At 44.3% G+C, this 5,910-nt stretch overlaps 1 long non-coding RNA gene across 1 annotated transcript; it reads left to right on the forward strand.

Annotated features, from left to right (window-relative positions):
- The first annotated feature begins 2,674 nt into the window (after window positions 1-2,674).
- On the forward strand, window positions 2,675-3,692 carry LOC104801875. Its single transcript, XR_769943.2, has 3 exons — window positions 2,675-3,235; window positions 3,316-3,430; window positions 3,578-3,692. It is a non-coding gene; the product is annotated as an uncharacterized LOC104801875 (long non-coding RNA).
- The last annotated feature ends 2,218 nt before the right edge of the window (window positions 3,693-5,910 follow it).

Genomic DNA, 5,910 nt, shown 5'->3' on the forward strand with positions numbered 1-5,910 from the left:
ACATGATTTGTTCTTATGGATGGTCCATAGTGAATGAATACATGTAACTTAATCAAGATATAGTATATGCTTAATTGAGTGGGAGCTCCGAGATTGGGATTACATAATCGAATGGATGGTCTATTCGGATTATGAACAATCGTTGCACAGAAACCGATTAGATCTAGAAGCTCTATAAGTAAAGCACTTGTCAAGGCCTCGATCGTACGTGTCATGGGCCATGCCAAAGCTGGGTGTGCCGTATTATCTTGGTGAGGCAAGATGGAGAAATGGTGGTTCTCATAGCTTGAAAGTAGATGCTTGATCTAGGTGCGGTTTTGAAAATCCTTTATTCATGTAATGCTAAGTGTGTACCTCCCATTACTAGAGCGCTTGTCAAGGCATCGATCGTCCGTAACATGGGTCATGCCAAAGATGAGCGTGCCGGATTATCTTTGTCTTCTAGGGTTTTAAAGGGAAAAAAGAAGAAGAAAAAAAAAGAAGAAAGAAAAAAGAAGAAAAATAAAACCCTAAGCCTCCAAAAACCTTGCACACAAGAGAGATCGAGATCTCTAGTCCTAGCAGACAAGTTCCAAGGTGTTGGAATCCATCCCGACGTGTGGATACGTGTAGAGGGCGAGGTATTCTTCCTGCCTAGAGTGATCGGACGAGCAGATCAATTGATACAGGCCCCGGATCGATTGAGGTAAGCGTTCTAACGTTTCTATGATTCAATAGTAGCATGGTTCTAGGGTTTCATTAAAAATTTTGTTTTATATCCGCTGCGCAAACCCTAGAATCGATCACTTAGGAATTAGATTCGCTCATGAGATCCCAGGAAAACCCAAGAGTGGTATCAGAGCCTGGTTGCTCTGTTTTGATTTCATAGAACCCGATCACGCATGTTTTAGGATTTGAATCGTTTGAATCCATGTTTGCTTTTATATCCGCTGCGCAAACCCTAGAATCGATCTCTTAGGAATAGGATTCGCTCATGAGATCCCAGGAAAATCCAACAGTGGTATCAGAGCCTGGTTGCTCTGTTTTGATTTCGTATAACCCGATCACGCATGTTTTAGGATTTGAATTGTTTGAATCCATGTTTGCTATGATATCTATGCATGTTTGATTATTGAATCTAGTGTAGATTGCATGTTTCATGTTGTATAGAGTGCAGGAGTTCGAATTTTGGGTCAACAGCCGAATTCAGATCGGATCGGTTTCGGGTCTGAACGGGGCCGAGAACGCGAAAAACGTGATCTGATCACGTGACCAAACCCTAGACCGTCCGTTCTTGTTTACCAGACTGGACGGACCAGGGGTGACGGACTGAGGATAGACCGAAAGGTCTGGACCGTCCGTTCTGAGACAGTGGACCGTTCGTTCCAGAGTGTCTGGACCGTCCGGTCTGCAGAAACACGTGATCCGTCCGTTCTCATACGAAGACCGTCCGTTCTACATCCAGAACGGATGGTCCGAGACCCAGACTCCGTGATTTTTCGTTTTCTGATCCGATTGTGCAATCGTTGCTTAATCTGATCAACTGTGACTCAAATAGACATGATTTATTCTTATGGATGGTTCATAGTGAATGAATGCATGTAACTTAATCGAGATATTAGATATGCTTGATTGAGTGGGAGCTCCGGGATTGGGATTACATAATCGAATGGATGGTCTATTCGGATTATGAACAATCGTTGCACAGAAACCGGATAGATCTAGAAGCTCTATAAGTAAAGCACTTGTCAAGGCCTCGATCGTACGTGTCATGGGCCATGCCAAAGCTGGGTGTACCGTATTATCTTGGTGAGGCAAGATGGAGAAATGGTGGTTCTCATAGCTTGAAAGTAGATGCTTGATCTAGGTGCGGTTTCGAAAATCCCTTATTTATGTAATGCTAAGTGAGTACCTCCCATTACTAGAGCGCCTGTCAAGGCATCGATCGTCCGTAACGCGGGTCATGCCAAAGCTGAGCGTGCCGGATTACCTTTGTGAGGCAGGGTAGGAAATCGTGGTTCCTACAGCTTGAATATATCTTGGGTTAAATTGTCAAGTTTTGACTTGAAACTTAATGGTACAGATGAGACGTGTATGCAATGATATTTGATATCATAAGTCTCATAAAGGATCTAAGAATCACATTGGATGTGATTGACATTAGATGCCTACCTAAATAGCATAAGGCTGAGTGTAAAAACTTGTTCTTATGTGAAATACGGATCTTAGTCCCATATAGAAAATTATTGTAGGGTTAGTTTTCTTTATGGGAATATAGCTCATCTTTGCATCTATATTGTCATTATTTGATGATGGACTAGCTGGTAGTGGATCACAGATAGATTGACACTGATTGATGATGGACTAGCTGGTAGGGGTGGGTATTTTTACCCGAGACCCGCGGGTTTCCGGGTACCCGGTCTCACGAGTACTGAAGTGTATGGTTTGATGAGACAACGAGATAGAGGCCGGGTTTTTATCTCATGAAACCCGAGTTCCGGGTTTCGGGTTCGGGTTTTGATATATCTACACGGGTTATCTCACGGGTACCCGGAAAATATGAACATTACAAAAAGGGTGGGTATTTTTACCCGAGACCCGCGGGTTTCCGGGTACCCGGTCTCACGAGTACTGAAGTGTATGGTTTGATGAGACAACGAGATAGAGGCCGGGTTTTTATCTCATGAAACCCGAGTTCCGGGTTTCGGGTTCGGGTTTTGATATATCTACACGGGTTATCTCACGGGTACCCGGAAAATATGAACATTACAAAAATACCCCTTATTTTTAATATATTTACAAAACTGCCATTTCTAAACCTAACCCTAACCCTAATTATCTAACACTCTTGTCTCTCTCCTCGATTTGGCTTTTCTGCGCCTCCTCTCTCGGTCTCTCTCACACTGTCGACCGTCGCCTGAAATTGAGCTCCTCCTATTCTCTTTCCGTCCGTCGTCGCCTGAGCTTCAGCCTCCATCGTTGCCGTGCTCTCTGTTCGTCCGCCTCCTCTCTCTCGGTAAAAGCCTCTCCCTCGTCGCCTTGTGCTTCCGTCTTCTCCCTCGTCGCCTTGTGCTTCCGTCTTCTCCCTCGTCGCGAATCTCTTTGTTCGACCGAGTTGGAAGCACTCTGTTCGTCCGCCTCCTTTTTCTCCATCGTCGGTGCTCTCTTTCTCTCCCACGGTTCGACCGTCTCCGTCTCCATCGTCTCTTCCTTGCTCCGCCTGTCTTCGCCGTCGCCGTTTTCTTTCTCTCCCTCGGTAAGAGCTTCTCCCTCGTCGCCTGAGCTTCTGTCTTTGCCGCCTTTGCTCTACTGATTTAAGTGTACTCCTTGTTGCAGGTTCGTTTGTCTCCATCTTCGCGGCTCTCTTTCTCTCCTCGGTTCAATGTCTCCGTCTCCATCCCAGTTGGAACCTCTCTGTTCGACCTTTTTTTCGACCGAGTTCTCTGTTAAGGTACTTCATCAGTCAATACAGGTTCATCCAACTCTCTGTTTGACCGAGTTCTCTGCTCATATACTTTATCAATCAATACAGGTTCATGAGCTCTCTGTTCGACCGAGTTCTCTCTTGTTTTTACTAATGAAGTTGTTTGTTTTGCAGATATGTCTTCCATGGCAGATAACTCAAATACAGAAGTATTGAATTTATGGATTTTATTTTTGTATGTTGAATTTATGGATTTTATGTTTCGGATGTTGTTGATGTACAGTTGTTTGGATGATAATATGTTTAAGAATTATGGATGTATTCTGGATAATAATATTGTAAAGGTTTTAGGTTCATAGTTAGATTTGGTCTTATAATGATGCACAGGTTTCGAAAGGCGAGCACGGGTTCGGGTCCCGCGGATACCCGATCTCGTGTCTCGGGTACCCGGATCTCGGGTACCCGGATCTTATGAGATAGAGACCGAGATAATGTATTCAAAAACCCGACAAGACTGAGATCGAGATAGAGATGCCTTAAAATGTCCGGGTACCCGCCCGTGCCCAGCCCTACTAGCTGGTAGTAGATCATTAATAGAATCTGCATTTATTTTGTTCGTTCTGTTTTGTCTCTTTTGTAGGACATGGCGTCAACCGGTAGCGTACCGAGTTTGACGATGCGGTCTATCCTTGAGAAGGATAAATTGACTGGGACGAACTTCTTAGACTGGTATCGTAACTTGAGAATAGTTCTCAAGCACGATAAGAAGTCATACGTCCTAGAAGGGGCTATACCACCAGAGCCTGCGGCCAATGCCACGAGAGCCGTCAAGGATGTTTGGCAGAAGCATCAGACTGACGACAATGAGATCTCCTGTCTCATGTTGGGAAGCATGGCCCCGAATCTGCAGAGGCAGTTTGAGGGGAAGAGCGTGTTTGATATGATCAATCAGCTCAAAATCATGTTTGAGGAGCTAGCGCGTACTGAAAAGTACAAGACGCTAAAAGCTCTAGTGAAGACGGATATGCCGAGAGGCAGTTCTGTCAACACCCACGTCCTCAACATGAGAGCTCATGTTGAAGAACTTGAACGTATGGGAGTGAACCTCGATGGTGACTTGGTTACAGACTTGATCCTGATGTCATTACCCGAGGACTATAACCAGTTCGTGATGCAGTACCATATGCACGGGATGACTAAGAGCTTAGCCGAACTGCATGGGATGTTGAAATCGGTCGAGCAGGATATCGTGGTGCCCAAGACTGTGCTTGCTGTTGAGAATAACTCCAGCAAGAAGCGGCGGGGTAAAGCCAAAAAGAAGGCAAAAGTTGCCTCTACGCCCAAGCCTAAGCCCGATAAAGGTGACTGTCATTACTGCGGAGTGTCTGGACACTGGAAGCGTAATTGTCACCTTTACTTGGAGGATCTGAAGGAAAGAAGCTTGGTGAAGCTTCTGCCTCAGGTATTCATGTTATAGAAGCTAACATCTGTACTATATCTTCGTGGGTATTGGATATCGGAAGTGCCTCACACATTTGTGGAAATGTGCAGGGACTAAGAAGAAGTAGGATGCTAGCTAAGAGAGAAGCGGAACTACGCGTCGAAAATGGAGCAAGAGTTGCTGCATTGTGTGTTGGCGTTTACGATTTGGATCTTCCTTCTGGACTTGTTTTAGAGCTTAGTAATTGTTACTATGTTCCTACGATTAGGAGAAACATTATTTCTATTTCATGTCTGGATTTGGATGGTTTTCGATTTGTGATTGAGAACTCGAGTTTGATGATTTATCGAGACGATATTTACTATGGTAATGGTTATCTAGTTAATGGTTTATACGTCTTGAATGATCAGCCTTCGAACTCGAAATCATCCATCTATAGCGTGAGTACTAAAAGGTTTAAGCCGAACGACTTAAACCCAACCTTCCTCTGGCATTGTCGTCTAGGCCAAATAAATGAGAAGCGCATTCAGAAGCTTCATTTTGAAGGTCTTCTAGATTCATTTGACTTTGAGTCTCTTGAATCTTGCGAATCTTGTTTGATGGGCAAGATGACAAAACATCCTTTCAAGGGGAAAGGACAAAGAGTGACAGAGTTATTGGATCTGATACATAGTGATGTATGCATACTAATGAGCTGTCCAGGTAGAGGAGGTTATCTATATTTCGTTACGTTCACTGATGATTTCAGTAGATGCGGTTATGTCTATTTGATGAGATATAAGTCTGAAACACTTGAAATGTTCAAGGCTTTCAGAAACGAAGTACAGAACCAGCTTGGCAAGACGATCAAGACACTTCGATCCGATCGTGGTGGCGAGTATATGAGCCGAGAGTTCACTGACTATCTGGTTGATTGTGGTATTGTATCACAATTAAGTACTCCTCCTGGAACGCCACAGTGGAACGGCGTGTCTGAACGGAGGAACCGAACACTGTTAGACATGGTTTGGTCAATGATGAGTCAGACAGATCTTCCGAAGTCCTTTTGGGGCTACGCTTTAGAGAC

Source organism: Tarenaya hassleriana, unplaced genomic scaffold, assembly GCF_000463585.1.
Source record: "Tarenaya hassleriana unplaced genomic scaffold, ASM46358v1 Cleome76, whole genome shotgun sequence".
Taxonomy (NCBI): domain Eukaryota; kingdom Viridiplantae; phylum Streptophyta; class Magnoliopsida; order Brassicales; family Cleomaceae; genus Tarenaya; species Tarenaya hassleriana.